A 16,887-nucleotide genomic window follows, 5' to 3' on the forward strand; every position below is an offset into this window, starting at 1 on the left:
GTCACCACCGGTAGACGACTTCTCCTAGAGGCAATGCTTTCCACTGTAAGTTGGTTGGCAAGGAAAGTTCCGGGGTGCATAATTGCGTGGTCTCATATGATCCCACGAAAAGTGTGGCGGGGGGCTTTTTCGATTCATGCTTTGAACCATTCTGTTAGAAAACTTAATAACAAAGTGAATAGGTTGTTCCGTTCCAGGACATTGCATTCTATCTCGCATGGTTGTATTAATGAGGACAGTATGTATTTAAGGGATGGTGTGCATTTGTCTCGGGTGGGAAATGAGTTACTCATAGGAGACTTCTTAGCATGGTTAAAAACGTTGAAACATGACCTTTAGGTAGGACTTTTGTCGAAGTTGATGAAGTAGCCTGATGCAATTCTGTCAATTGTTGGAATTGCTTCCGGATTTTCATTTGCTTTTGCATTTTTCTTTGTTTCTTTAGAATAGTCTGAAGCTACATCATTGCAGATTGGTGTTTCTTGACGAACTGTTATAATTTGGGTTTCAAGAGGCACAGGTTCCATTGCATTATTGCATAGTCCTTTTTTATTCATTGCAGATTTTTCAATTTTGATTAGTCTCTCAGCATGAGCATCTTGGATTGTAGCAAACTTTGGTATTCTGCTATTTCTTGGGAGTCCATTTGGCCTACTACTTATTATTGGCCAAATGATTGTGGTTTTACCAGGTCGATGGATACAATTTGGTTCTCCTTTTTACCAGCAAAGGGCGGTAGTACTACTGATCTTGTTCCGTCGACTGCTAAAACAGGTACTGCTTTTCTGTATGAAGGCCCAAATTCCTTCTTTACCGCAATCTTTTCTCTGACCAGATCCCCAATCTTTGGAATCCAGACAGGTCTTGCTGGGACAGGTGGTTTTTCTTCAGTGGATTTCGACTGTTGTTTCAACTTTATGTTACTCAGGTTTTTTCTTGTTTCATTTAAATCCTGTAAAACAGCCAAACGATCTTTGATATCAAAGCTTTTTTCTTCTACCACTGAAGTATGACTATCTAAGTCCTGAATAAGCATTCTAGTTCCGAACAATAGTTCATATGGAGTAAGACCTTTTAGAGAATTTCTTGGCAGATTATTAAGACTACGTTGGACACTTGTTAAATGTTTGACCCACCCATCACCCGAACCTAATACCCTCGCCATTATAGATTGCTTTATGTCCCGTTTTTTTCTTTCCACAACCACATTTCCCTCAGGATGGAAGGGAGAAGAATACTGGAATGCGATGCCAATACTGTTCATGGCCTCTTTGTAAGCTCGAGAGCTAAACGCAGGACCCTGATCAGAATGTAGCATGCCAATTGCGTATGTGCCGATAAAGACTCGCAAATCTTTTATAACAGTTCTGGCGTCAGCCGAGTGCTGGGGTCTACATTTTAAGTGAATTCAGTCTTAATTATTATGGGGACGCATTTCTCCAACTGGATTTCTGCGATATAGAGAGCCTAATGCTCTTTAATAGTGGTATCTGGGCTACAGGCTGGACCGGTTCAAAACTGCGATCTCTGTTGCAGTCCTTGCAATTCTTTGCAAAATAGTAGATATCTACGGTCATTCCCGGCCACCAGTACTCCGATTGTGGTTCCATCAGAGATTTCAGGATCTCTTGGTGCCTCAGACCCAACCCCATATGTGCTTCTTGTAATAAGAAGATTCTCCGGTTCGTGTTTGGAATTACCCTATCCCCATCTCCAGCGATTCGAGCAAACAGAACAGAGTTTGCATCAATTATGTATGTATTACTGAGTGGATAGTTGAGAGGTAGTGTTGAATAATCGCCTTTTCATGAGGCTTTTACCGCTAGCATGGTTTCCCCATCTATTTGTTTTTCTGGACGCTTTTTAGTGGCTACGGAAGCCGGGTGAACCGCTTCCCCTGTGGCTCTGTTAGCCAATGAATTCCCTGCAACATGAACGCCATCACGTCGATGACTCAATGCGTGTATCACGTGAGTCTTTCGTAGTTCTTTCTGTAAAAGAACTACCTGTTCCCAAAGCTTATGCTTTATTGTGGCACCTGTATCATCTTTGTAACCATTTTTGATCCATGTCTGCATGTCACTGTCATAGGATTTGACGCAGAAATACGAATGATTAGAGGTCAGGTATGTGAATCCGCATCTTCCTGGGATGACTCGGATTACAAGATTGCGTGTGTTCTCACGTGTTTGCAATTTCTTTTTAGTTAACATGTCTGTTTGTAGTGATCTCAAAATTTCTGTGTGTTTCTGAGTCCAATTGGTTTGTTTGAAATCTTGTTTTATTAATTCATAGAGAGGTTTAACCCTCTCCGCGTAATTTAGAATGTATGTTCTTCCGAAATTCAGGAAACCTAGTAGTGATTGTAAATTATTCAGCGTTTTTGGTGCTTGGAGTATAGCACATTTCTCTAAGAAATTGTCTGCCAGGCTTTTGCCTTCACTTGATAATTTATAACTTAAAAATAGGACAGTTAAATGGGCAATTCGTGACTTTTTAAAGTTGAATTTGTAACCCTCTGAGGCGAGTCCAAGTATTATGGTGTTCACTCTTTTTAAGTGAGTCTCCAAGTCATTATCTGTGAGATAGATGTCATTGAGGGATGCTCGAGGCTTACCAGGACGACTTTATGGGATTTATGCTATCTGCTCGATGCAATTCGCGCATTCCGCGCATTTTAATGCAATTTTACTGATTGTGCTCTTAATCATTTTTTTGTTGTGCAGGTACCTTTGTGGTTGCGCGCTGGCCGCTTTCTGCGCTGCACCTACTCCCCTTCTTTACCACTCGGCCCCTGCAGGAGATCAAAGTCCTGCCGGGACACGTACTTGGCCGCCATCTTGGGTGAGGAGGGTCCCTAGGCGAGCGGTATAGCGCTCGGCCCCTCACACCATCAGCCCTATAAAAGCCACAATATCTCGGCCCCCCAATTGATAGGACGCTCGAGGCTTACCAGAGCGACATTATGGGATTTATGCTATCTGCTCGATGCAATTCGCGCATTCCGCGCATTTTATTGCAATTTTACTGATTGTGCTCTTAATCATTTTTTTGTTGTGCAGGTACCTTTGTGGTTGCGCGCTGGCCGCTTTCTGCACTGCACCTACTCCCCTTCTTTACCACTCAGCCCCTGCAGTAGATCAAAGTCCTGCCGGGACTCGTACTTGGCCACCATCTTGGGTGAGGAGGGTCACTAGGCGAGCGGTATAGCGCTCGGCCCCTCACACCATCAGCCCTATAAAAGCCACAATATCTCGGCCCCCCAATTGATAGGACGCTCGAGGCTTACCAGAGCGACTTTATGGGATTTATGCTATCTGCTCGATGCAATTCGCACATTCCGCGCATTTTAATGCAATTTTACTGATTGTGCTCTTAATCATTTTTTTGTTGTGCAGGTACCTTTGTGGTTGCGCGCTGCCCGCTTTCTGCGCTGCACCTACTCCCCTTCTTTAACACTCGGCCCCTGCAGGAGATCAAAGTCCTGCCGGGACTCGTACTTGGCCACCATCTTGGGTGAGGAGGGTCACTAGGCGAGCGGTATAGCGCTCGCCCCCTCACACCATCAGCCCTATAAAATGGCACCCCCCTACAGGGAACGCAGCAGACGGGCGCAGCGGACACACCGTCAGCGCGCCGAAGTCGCGCCAAAGTCCAGCCCGTCTGTGCCCGTCCGCGGCCAGACGGGCCCAGGGCCCTGGGGCGCTGCCTCTCCCATCACTTACTCTTCCGCAACACTCCGAGGTTTTCAGCACCCCCCTTGCGCCCTCCTGGCTACAATCTGGGACCGCCTTGTATCTCTCGGTATCTCGGCGGATATACCCTCTCCCAGACTTACCTTTAAACCCTCGGTGGTCTCTACCCCGCCTGAGACTTCTATTCGCATACTCTACCTCAACACATGCTCCCTTCCCCAACACCATGCTGATATCTTCCTCTTGCTGACAGCTGATAACCCCGATGTCTTACTGCTCACTGAGACCTGGCTGTCTGACCTCACCCTTCCTGATATCTTGGCTGCTCTGCCCCCTAACTAATACATGCTGAATGCCAACCGGCCTGCAGCCCGCCGTGGCGGGGGGGTGGCGGCAATCATACGGAAGGACCTGACATTCATTGCGTCTTCTTCGCTATGTCTTCCAGAGGTCGAGAATCTTGTCATCAGCCTGGCAACGGAAGCAGGTGCCCTGGCTCTCATTGTCCTATATCGTCCTCCCACCTCTATGCCTCTGTCCCCCGCTGCCCTCAGCGAACAGCTTGCCTCTTTGATGACCTCTTCTGCTCGCCTCGCCATGTTTGGCAATTTTAATTACTGGTTTAACCATGCCGACGCAGGCCCCCACGCTACTGAACTGTTCGAGGCACTCTCTAGTCTATACCTGACCCAGCATGTCGCCACCTCCACCCACACTGGTGGCCACATCCTGGATCACATTTGGACGCAGGGGGTATCGCTCACTGGGCTGAACATCTCCCCCTGCGTCTGGTCCAATCACTCTATGATCGACTCGTCCATTTCTGTAAAGGCCCTGGTCAAGCCACCACCGCGGGAGGGCGGGTCGGCTCGGAAGTGGAACGCCTTTGATTCCTCTGCTTTTCTCTCCTTCCTTGCGGAGACTCAGCCCCCACCTAGTAGCAATTCAGACATCAACACACTGGACGCCAACATTGCCTATTGGCTTACTACCGCTAGTGACAAGTTCGCTCCCCTGTCCTGCTTCCCCCGCTCTTGCCACAGTAAATCTCACAAATGGTTCAACCCAACATCGAAGTCACAACACCTTGAGCTGCGCCAATTGGAGCGCAGGTGGAGGCGTAATTATCTCAGCACAGACAGGGAGGTGTATGTGCTCACACGCAGGGCATATAAAAAAGCCATTATCACAACTAAGGCTGCCTATTTCTCAGACAGAATATCCATAGCTCCCAATAAATCCAAAGAGATATTCAAGGTCCTCGGCGAACTAACATTGGACACCAGGACACTCCCGAACCTGCCCCCTTCCGCAGAGTCTTGTAATGCCTTAAACACCTTTTTCATCGACAAGATTTTGGCAATTAAAAACTCCATTCCTCACTCCTCTCCTTCAGCAATAGCCGCAGTTTCTTCCACTAACACCTCCACTCTGGCCTGTTTTCCCACACTCGACCCCGATTCCTTAGCCAAGTTGGCCACTCGGGTGAAATCTGGCTCCCCCAAAGACTGCTGCCCCCCCCCCCCTCTGTGTTCCGCGACATCTGTCACACTCTCCCGCACTGCATCTTACCCCTTCTCAACACTTCCCTTAACTCTGGCACAGTTCCTTAATCTTTCAAGGAGGCTGTACTGGTGCCCTTGCTAAAAAAAACTGGCGCGGACCCAGCTGTCCTTGCTAACTACCAGCCCATCTCTCTCCTGCCCTACCTGTCAAAAATCTTGGAGGCACATGTGACCACCTGCCTCTCGCAATTCATCAAGGAGTCCAACTTCCTGGAAACAAACCAGGCCGGCTTCAGACCAGCCCATTCCACCGAGGCTGTGCTCCTTGCCGTGTTGGACAACCTCAGATGTAATGCTGACAGAGGCCGCCCCCAGGCATTGGTCCTATTGGACTTGTCGGCGGCATTCGACACGGTGGACCACAACATCTTACTCCACCGTGTCGAGTCCGCCAGAGTGCGCGGGCCTGCTTTGTCCTGGGTTAAATCCTTCTTGGAGGGTAGATCCCAAGCAGTCAGTCTGGGCCCCTTCAGCGCTACAAGCGCACCTTCATCCCGTGGGGTTCTTCAGGGTTCTTCCCTCTCCCCCCTCCTTTTTTATTTGTACCTTCAGCCTCTCATCCACTCCCTAGGCAGTTGGGACGTCACCGTATTCAATTACGCGAACGATTTACAAATTATTTTTCCCCTCTCCTCCCCTGACGCCGTCACCACCTTCAAGGCGGTCATGATACACATCCAGCAGTGGATGAACCAAAATCAACTAAAGCTCAACCCTGGGAAAACTGAGCTCCTCCTTCCTGGGAGAAGCGCTTCCCATTGGGGCCCACAATTCTGGCCATCTGAGCTCGGCCCATCTCCTCCCCCTGCTGGCTGCGTAAAGAGTCTCGGCGTCATAATTGACTCTGAGCTCACTCTTAAGGCCCAGGTGAGCGCCGTAACATCTTCCTGTATGTTCCAACTACACAGAATTCGGAAACCCGCCCACCTTCTGACCCCTGAAGCTCTGCTACAATTTTAATAGCACTGGTGCTGTCCCGTCTGGACTTTTCTAACTCTTTGTACCTCGGCCTTTCTAAATCCCTGTTGTCTAGGCTACAGATTATTCAAAACCAGGCTGCCAGACTGGCATTTAAAATCCCGAGATGGCAGTCGGCCAAACCTTTACTACATCAATTACACTGGCTACCAGTCAGCGAAAGAATATCCTTTAAGGTCGGCTGCCTGGTTTTCAAAGCCTTGACTGGTCCCTCTCCTGCTTTCCTGAAGTCCCTGGTTACCCCCTACTGCCCCTCCCGTACTCTGAGGTCTACCCACCTCCAGCTCTTAGTCACTCCCCGGTTCAAACTTACCAAATTAGGTGGCCGCAGTTTTTCCCACCTGGCCCCCAAATTATGGAAATCTTTCCCACTCTCACTTAAATCCTCACACTCTCTTGTATCATTTAGGAAGCCCCTAAAAACTCTGTTGTTCTCACATCCCCACTAAAATCCCTTCTGTTCAGCTTCAGTGTTCCTATCAGCGCCAGGAAACTCATGGTGACAGTGCGCTCAACAAATGCCCATTAACATAACATTAACATTGACATATGATAATGCTTCATCATCATATATTTGTAGTAACTCTGTTACTCTTGCTGAGAATAATCCTGGGCTATTCTTGAATCCCTGTGGGAGTCTGCAAAATTGTTTTTGCGATCCAAATATTGAGAAAGCGGTCAAATACCTGCTTTCTGGTGCAATATTTTGACAGAAGAAACCCTCAGAGATGTCTAGTGTCGTTTTATATTTTTTGCGCACAATGTTATTCATTAGTGCTGCACTATGTGAGTTTTGCACTGCAAATGTTTTACAACAAGAGTTTAGGTGTCTGTAGTCCAAAACTAGATGATATGAATCGTCTGGCTTGGAGACAGGAAACAAAAGATTGTTCATTTGAGAGGTGCATGTTTCGATCACCCCTTGGTATTCGAGTTGATCTAAGATCTCCCTGACTTGTTTTTTAGCTTCTTGTTTAACTGGGTACTGCCTTTGTGCAGTGGGCTGATTTTTTAACTGGATCTTGTGGTGAGGTGAGTCCTCATCCCATCCTACATGATTTTTGTATAAAGCAGGAGCTTGGGCTACTGCCCATTTTCTTGCATAAGTACATTTTTTATGAATCGGGATATGATTTGAGAAGGCAGGCATAATCATTTGTTCGCCATGAGGGCACTCCCTGACAAACTCTGGTGGCCAGTCTTTCTCAGCTAACAGAATGTCATAGCCTTTTGAAAGTTTTTCCCAAAAGAGACTTTTTATTTTCCTGGTTTTATCTCCCTCTATACGTAATGTTATTTCATATTAAGCATGGGCGGAAAATCCGTTCCGCTAGCGGATTTTGCGGATTTTCGGTAAATTCGCAATCCGCAACATTCGGGAATTTCCCGCAAAATCCGCGAGCGGAACGGATTGGGTCAAAAGTTCAAGCTGACTTTTGTAACTCTTTTAGAATGGCGCCGGCAAGCTGCCAGAGCCATTCTAAAATAGTTACAAAAGTCAGCTTCAAAAGGAAGCTCTAATAGATAAAGTGAAGCAGGTGCTGCTCAAATTCAGTTACACAATCATTAATCACCCCAAACTTGGGGTGATTAATGATTGTGTAACTTCATTTGACCTTCAACTCCTGCACCTGCTTTACTTTATCTATTAGTGCTTCCTGTTGAAGCTATTTGCAGCTATTTTAGATGGGCGCTGGCAGCTTGCCAGCGCCATTCTAAGTGGGGCTGAGGGCAGAAGGGCACAAAAGTGGAACAGAGGGCAGAAGGGGACAAAAAATGAGTGGGGCAGAGGGCAGAAGGGCACAGAAACGAGTGGTACAGAGGGCAGATGGGCATAAAAAACGAGAGGATGGCAGTGATTAACCAGCAATAAAAAAAACCCGCGAAAACGCAAAGCGCCTCGCGAACACCCGCGAACACGCAAAGTGCCCCGCGAACACCCGCAAACTCGCAAAAATAAAAAAATCCGCAAATTCGCGCGAATTTGCAAATCCGCAAATTCGCGGATTGCGAATTAGCAAAATTCGCCCATGCTTATTTCATATAGCTTTTGGGGCACACTAACTCGTGTGTCTGCAGTTTCCACTTGAATGTATTCATTCGTGTCCACTGTCTCCAGAAGATTCATCAGGGTCTTGTGAGCTATGGTCACTTCTGCTCCTCTGTCTAGTATTGTCTGTGCCCACTCTCCGTTTTTCAGCTGTGTCCTCAGAATTATCGGCATGTTTAATCTTAATACTTGCTACCTTCTTTCTGGGAAATTGTAATTTTTTACTTTGATGAGCAGGTTCCTTGTCTTTGGACTTGCTGTGCTCTTCTCTGTGTTCTGATCGTCCTCTTCTTTCCGATTTCTGTGAGGAAGATCAAGAAGGATTCAGTGAGAATGATCTAGAGGGACGTGTATCAACATCTATCTGTCTGGTTTTCTTATTTTATCCCTATCTCTAAGGTTGTATCTTTTTTCAGAGGGTTCCCTTTGGGGAGACTTGTCTTCTCGGCCTGGAGATCTCTCTCTACGATGAGGAGACCTTCCTCTGGACTGGAAACGTTTTTCCCTGGGATTGGATTTTTTTTTACCATCCCAGCTCTTTTTTGGAGTCTTTCAATTATTTTTAATACATGATTTTTCAGGAGTTTCAGTTAGTTGGGGTTTTATCGGTTTCCCACCCAAACTATCTCTTCCTAGCTCTTCATAGGATCTTTCTATGATTCTGGCAAGTTCCAATGGTTGGGCTGCTATATCTGTTTCCTTCAGTTTCTGGCGGATCGCCACAGATGCTGCTTCACCTTTTATGTTGGCTAGTAATATAGCCGAGACCAGCTTGAAGTCTTTTAGTAATTTCATACCTAGAGTTAAAGCTGGTCTGGACCGTATTCGTTTTGAATCTGTCTTAATACATCTGGTATGACCGCCATAGACGGGACACCGTGTGTTTTTGTGTAGATGTAATCAAAGACTGTGCCCCAAGTGTCACAGTCCTCCACATGTGGTGCGATCCCCATTGGGAGACAGATAGTCAGAATTCTGTGTTTATCAGTAGGCGTAGTATCAGGAAATACTGCCTCTATTTGAGTAATTGTCTGTGCTAAACAAAATGGAATTTGTTCCCGTTTTATGGGTACTTTACCAAGACATGATTATATGTTCTGCGGTGTGATTTTGTTTATGGTCCCCTGGTGAGGGGTCTGCTGTGGAATGTTAATTGTCGGTTGGACTATGGAGGTCCGCATGACATATTGGGCTAATTGTCTATGTATTTTAATTAAGAGTTGTAGCTGAGCTAAAAGTTCAGGAACTGACATTTTATCAATGTCTTATTGTGGTGTGTAGCTCGCTAGAACCGGCCACGTTGTTCCTGGTCTACCTAGTGGACCGAGCCTGGTGATGTGATAATTATGTTTTAGGGCGCCTTTAAACCAGAGCAGGTGCTCTCGGTATTTTAGTGGGATTTCAATCTCCTCGAAAGGAGTGTATTCATCCGGAGGTTCCTCTATTTTGTAATAGTGGAAGTCTTTTGTCGTAACGTGTGCTGCTGGAAAGTGTATCCAGGAATGGAATACCGCTGTCTGCCTATATTCGTGTGCCTCTATCACGAATATGACTATATCACCTCGCCGTGTCAGACCAATTTCTATAGGTTTTAGAGTTATAGTTCTTTTTAGATTGACCGGAATGAGTATTGCATCCGGTTCAGTTTCATGAAGACTTGTGTCTTCCTCTAAGAGTCGAGCTGCTAGTCTTGCTCGCTCCCTTTCTTTGTCACTTTCTGTCATTTTACTGACTGAAAGTTTTCTGTTGCAGATCGAGTTTCAAGTTAACAAAGATTAGGTCCACAATATTTTGGAACACTGTATCCTTCAACGTTGATCAAACCCAGAAACTAATACATAGGATTCTCATCCTACTAAGTTCCGGCGGATATTAACCTTTCACCCACTCCAGACGTCTATTGGAGTTTTTACGGGGAAAGGGTTCTGTGAGAAAAAGCACGACTGAGTTACTCTATTGTCTTGCGTTAGATTATCGCCTTACCAAACATTGGGCGCCATGTAGTGTAGTTCCTATTTTCCCAATAGGCTCTGCGCATTGGAATAACATAAACAGCAGTGTAGACATAGGACTGAGGTCATCTAGGTCTCTACTGACTATGCTAAACTTAATTTAAATGATGGATTTAGGCCCGGATCTCTGTACTGGGGTGAATGTATGACATTGTTCTGCATTCTGTCCATCAACTGTTGTTTTTGCATTTGTCACCCCGAGTGGGATGGGTATGCTCAGACCTGAGTCCCATTCTCTCCACACCACTGGAGTCAAGCTATCCTGGCTGAAGACAGCTGATAGCCAGAATCCGGTCCTAGGATGCTTGATTCCGGTCCAGGAAAGGCATGGCTTGGCAGTTCGAGCTGAACTGTTCCCATGAGGCACAGGGTCAAGGCTGATTTGCATATGGCCATGTCTGAACTTGGGTGGTGTGGAGTGCAAAAAAACAATCGATTTAGGCCCAGGTCTCTGTACTGGGTTGAATGTATGACATTGCTCTGCATTCTGTCCATCAACTGTTGTTTTTGCATTTGTCACCCCGAGTGGGATGGGTATGCTCAGACGTGAATCCCTTGCTCTCCACACCATTGGAGTCAAGCTATCCTGGCTAAAGATGGCTGATAGCCAGAAACCGGTCCTAGGATGCTTGATTCCGGTCCAGGATAGACATGGCTTGGCAGTTCAGGCTGAACTGTTCCCATGAGGCACAGGGTCAAGGCTGATTTGCACATGGCCATGTCTGAACTGGGGTGGTGTGGAGTGCAACAAAACGATGGATTTAGGCCCAGATCTCTGTACTGGGGTGAATGTATGACATTGTTCTGCATTCTGTCCATTAACTGTTGTTTTTGCATTTACGATTATGCCCATGTCTCTCTAGTGTCTCCACCCCAATAAATTGTCACCCCTTTTGGCAACTTAGATATTCCCAATATTTTCTCTGCCCAATGAGCCAAACTCTCACAATATCATACCCCAAGACATCAATTTTGGTACATCCAGAACAGACTGGATTTCTGTCTGTGGGTAGTAACTCCAATTGTTGATTGGGTCAATTCTTCTAAGGAGATCCTGACTCTGCCAAGACCAACAAAACTTCAAACTCAACATTACATTTCGGTATAACCAAAACCCTAGCATCAATTTCACCCGTGTAACCCTTCACATTTAGAACAATTGTTTACACACCCTCTTTGACACTTTCAACTGCATGCACTTTGCCAGATGATTTGCATACACAAGCAAAATGCCCTTTAAGATCACATTTCCAACAATTAAAATTTCTTGCATGATGAGTTATACTGTTGGAAGGATTCTCTAATCTCCCACATCTATAGCACTTGGGGGCATATTAGTAAGGGCTTTATCGCCGCTTTAGCCGCACTTTGTGCCGCTAAAGCGGCAATTTTTTTATCGCCCTATCAGCAAGCTGTCGCTAACAGGCGTTAGCGACAGAGTTCTGGCGATATCGGCCCGTTTTCTATTGCCTTGCATGCCAGCGATGATTATCGCTAATGACATGCAAGGTAGGCTTTTCCAACTAGAAGAGACTGAAAACAGTTGCTAACACAACTTCCCCCTAAAAGCAGCGCAAGCGAGCTATAAAAAAAAAACTGCGCCATGCGCGATTATCGCTAGTGTTTAACACCTGCAGAAAACCTGACTTACGTGTATCATCAATGGGAGGTGAATTTTCAGTCTAAGTCCACCATGGCGTTAGTCCGTGAATATCACTGGATTTCCAGCGATATTCAGGCATTTCGCCGCTATCGCTGGATATTTTATCACAGTGGTGATAAATGTTGCTAATAGTATGTTATCTCCGCTAAAATATTCAGCGATAGGCGTCAATAAAAACAAACGTGCTAAGCGCGTTTTGCAATAGATATCACAAGTTTTTGATAATATCCCCCTTGATTGGCTAACTCAGTGTCAATCTGTGCAGCATTATCTGCAATAACATCACTACTACTCTGTGCAATAGTGTTATATGTCAATGCATGAATATTTGTCATCTCCTGTAGCATTTTCCATCCCTTCCACAATGTTTATTGCTTCCTTAAGCGGAGGTTACAAGACAATAGCTTCTCCTGTACAGGACCCTTTGTTAGTGCATTGTACCAACTGGTCTCTTATTAATGAATCCGTTAGTTTTCCAAACTCACATGTGCTAGCAAGAGTTTTAAGAGAAGCTATGTAAATGCCAACTCTCTCTTTTGGTCCTGAATTTGTATGAAAATGTATGGCGTTCCAATACAACATTAACATGCAGTCCAAAACATTGTTCCAACATTTTCACTGATATTTCATATGTAAGTAGCTTCACCTCTTCCATTGACAATTTGTATCTCGTCTTTGCTCCTGTAAATGCTACAACCCTCAATACCTAACATATGCAGTTATGTAGCTTACTTCCTGGCAGCATAAAACTTTTCTCCCCCAATGTATGAGTCAAATAGTTCCAACATTTCAAAGGAAGTAAATAATCACCTTTTTCTGAGAAATGTTGCTCAAAGACAATGTAGAATTGGGTTGTAGGTTGACTGGTTGATGAGCCCTAGTCAAGAAGAAACCACAATCCTAGTCAGGATAAGAAGCAGGCAAACCCTAAGGTAACGTGTGCTCACCCTCTGCTAGCTGAGGACAGAGCAGTCAGGCTTAACTTAGACTTAGAGGCAGTGTGAAAACACCACACAAAAAGATTCCACATGAGGTAAGACCAGAGTTCTTCAAACTTTTGAAGGTTGAGCCCCCCTGCTGATTTCTTTAAACATAGCCCCCCCCACCACCTGACTGGAATCTGGTACACTACATAATCGACCACCACCCGCATATCCCGGGCCATATCCGGCAAATAATGTTCAAAACAATGAGTGTTTCCTCCTTCTCCATGACTTCCCTCACTACCACTACCCAACAATGCACCTCATCTCTCTATAGCACCTTTCTGGCAAACATATATTTGTTTATAGTGCTACTAATAGTTTCATCATACTCAGGGACATATGTACAAGCCCCTATAGACATGTTGTGGTGGCGATAGGGGCATTGCCGTATTTACAAGACAGAGTTAAGACACTTAACTTAGCTTGACCCTGCCTTGTAAATAAGGCCCCCTTCCATGCTATGCTTAGCGCGAAAGGGTGGGCAGTGGGTGTTGCGGTGGGCATTCCACTGCAACAGGCACTGATTTTGATGTTGCACCCTATTTACGAAGGCAGCGTAAAAGTGAGGCAGCTTTAAAATTAAGAACAGGGAAAACCGGATCTTAAGCTGGCGAAACTAGGAGAAATGCATAATTTCTCCTCATTTTTGATTCATCCATGTGTGATGCCTTGTTCAGCACACATGGAAAAAGCAAAATGCCTTGTATTGGTAATCTAAAAAAAAAAACAATTTTGTGATTTCTGTGTGTGCTGCATTAAGCAGCACACATGGAAGTGAGACAAATGGCATTTAAAGATTGTTTATGTACAGGACGGTCCCCCTCCTGTACATAAACAATCTTTTCCCTGCACCCAGACACCCTTGCACTATGGTGCAATGGTGTCTGCATTGGCGCTACACTGCTAAGTGTAGCGCAGGGAAAACGCAAGGCTGCACCATATTGTTGTAAATATGGTGCAGCATTCCGTTTCTTAAGTGGCAGAGAGAGGCCTTAACTCATGACTGCTAACGCCTCACTCCACAACTTCCTTGAACATATGCCCCTCAGTTCATTGATCTGCATGGTACACCTTCTTTGTAGCAGGCACATTAACCCTCTGTGCTGTGAGGGTGGCAGGAGTGCTCATGTGACTGCACAGTGAGGTATGCAACAGTGTGAGAGTAGGGTAAGTGGAGTTACTGCAGGGTGAGTGACATGACCATATGAATTTGGGTGTGCATGTTAGTGCATAGTTGGGACTAATGAATGCATGGTTAGTGATGGACTTGCAGATTGAGCAGTGAGGGGGACAGGTGAGTGAAGTGTCACATGAGTGCAGAGTGGGTAGTGTGCTTGTGTGGCTGCAGGCAGAGGTACAGGGAAAACCGCGCAAGTGCATTGTGAGAGCAGAGTGATCACTGAGTGCAGGGTGTGAGTGCATGGGGGTCAGTATGAGGGAATTGTGATCGCTGTGAGTGCAGGGTGAGCATGAATGTGAAGGGTGAGAATTTGGAGCAAGTTGTCTGAATGCAGGGTGCATTCCCAGACACTTGCAGTGACTCAGCATGCTATTGACGGCGGCGCAAGGTTTCAGATATGTTAAACTATTGCTATTGTAATTATGACATTAACCAGGGATCGAGGGTGGGCGAAATAAATACTGGGCGGATCTTGCAACAAACTTCCAGTTTTATGATTAGGGTTGCCAGCTGATTATTTTGATGTCCCAGGTGGTACAAAAATAAGCAGTCACCTAAAGCTCTATTTTCAGCACTTATTTGAGCATACTCTGAACAGCAAATTTAAGTAGAAAGCCCTTTAAATTGTGTTTCAGGGCTGCCTGAATGATATAACTGATAATAAAAGGGAATAAAGACAGAAAAGTCACATCATGAATGAATACATACTTCTGTATAACTCATATTTAGTGTCAAGAGAAGCAATTTGCAGGCTGTTTAAACACCTGACTGGGATTTGTATTTTGGCAACTTAAAACCCTTTTAGCCCTGTGATCATTGCACTCCTGCCAGTGTAATTTAAAAAGCAACATTGTCGCCTTTCTGGGAAGAGCTGTCCCTCCCTGGACGGGGTTAAATTCCGAGAGCTGAAATGCTTCAGTGGGAAATTATGCAGGCCGAAGCGATCAGTCAGTGTTGATCAACACAGTTGTGATGATGTGCCAGTCCTGATCTGTGGAGCAGTGATGATGCATTGACTTTGATGAACGGAGAGTGCAATGGGGACGTTCAGTGTCATCATTGAGGATGCTGAAGACGATGATGCGGTGACCTTGTGCCATGGTGGGTCCGAAGGCGATGCATCAGTGCCCATCCCACACAGTGAGGGGGGTGCACCGATTCTGTTCATGCAACAGCACCGATGCAATGATTCTGACTGACGCAACAGGAACAATGTGCTTGTTCTGGTCCACGCTGCAGGGGCTAATGCAGCAGTTCTGATCTATCCAACAGCACCAAGCAAGTCACTTAGGCCTCACTTTCAAGGGTCCTGGACTCAACTGGCCCCACTTGGCAGGGCAGACTGCCAGACACTAGAGTCCAGGTGCAGAAGCTGGTAACTTGGAAGTATTTTATGTCCCTGAGACCTCAGATACAAGCCCTTGGAGTCACTCTGGATTCAAGTGATGCAGGTTCAGTACTTCTCATAGGAAGCAGGCAGCAGGGCAGCACAGAAAGGCAGGAATCTGGCAAAGTATCAGTCCAGCAGAGTGGCAGTCCTTCAGCAGCACATCAGTCCTTCTTCCTGGCTGATTCTTCACAAGTCCAAAAGTGTACGTGATGTTAGATGTCCAGTACGTTTACCCAGTTATGCATTTGAAGTGAGAGAGTCTTTAAAGACAGATCTTTGAAGTGCACAAAGATCCTACCTTCTGGTCCTGGCTTCGGACTCATTACAGTGGGGTGTGGAGCCATTTGTTTGGGGACAGGACACAGCCTATTCAGGTGTAAGTGAGGCTTGGTCCAGCTCCTTACACAAGAGCTCACACCTAATCTCTCCTTGTGTGTGGCTGTCTAGGGGTAATATGCAAAGCCCAGCTGTCATCCTACCCAGATGTGTATCGGAGACAGGCAGCAGGCACAAAATGGCTAAAGTAAGAAAATACCAACTTTCTGAAAGTAGCATTTTTTAAACTGCAATTTAAAATCCAACTTCACCATAAGTTTTGATTTGAAATTATGATTCCAGAGATGCCAAACATAGAAAGTCTATTTTTTCACAATTGGGAATTATACTTAAAATATGTAATACGGTCAATTCAATGTCAGCCTGTGGGAGTACTAGGCCTTGCAGTAATGAAAAACGAAGCTGAGGGTTACCAGGACAAAAAAACTTAAAAGTACATGCCCTGTCTTTTAAATACATTGCACCTTGCCCTGTGAGTTGTCCAGGGCCAACTTTAGGAGTGACCTATATGCACAAAATTGAAGTTCTGAACCCTAAAAAGCAATGGCAGTGTAAACTGAGCACACAGACTCTGAAATGGCAGACCTGTGCCAGGGATAGAGGGCTTCGTAAGCGGTTGCATAATAGGTGCTGCAGGCCCATTAATTATGAACACTAGAGGGTTCTGGCCCTAAAAAGCAGGGCTAGGCCAATCTTAAATACTCTAACAACAACATGATTGCCAGTATTGATTGTTCACTATATTTATTCTTTTGACCAATCGCATATGACACTCATAGTCACTGAAATTTCTTTTTTTACTTTTTTGTTTTGTCAACAGTTTGAATTCAATTTCATCAAAACGTTATCAGTTCAAGTTATAATTCAGTGAACAGTTAAACCATTTCACATAGACCACATAAAAAATTCAACACATATATAAAATTATACATAACTCACATATATGATACAACACTAAACATCAAATTTCATAAGGAAAGGGAACAGGAAGAAAAATTAATTAGTACATGTGCAACTCAGGTTCACTACTTT

This window comes from Lissotriton vulgaris, chromosome 1_1 (genome assembly GCF_964263255.1).
Source record: "Lissotriton vulgaris chromosome 1_1, aLisVul1.2, whole genome shotgun sequence".
Lineage (NCBI taxonomy): Eukaryota > Metazoa > Chordata > Amphibia > Caudata > Salamandridae > Lissotriton > Lissotriton vulgaris.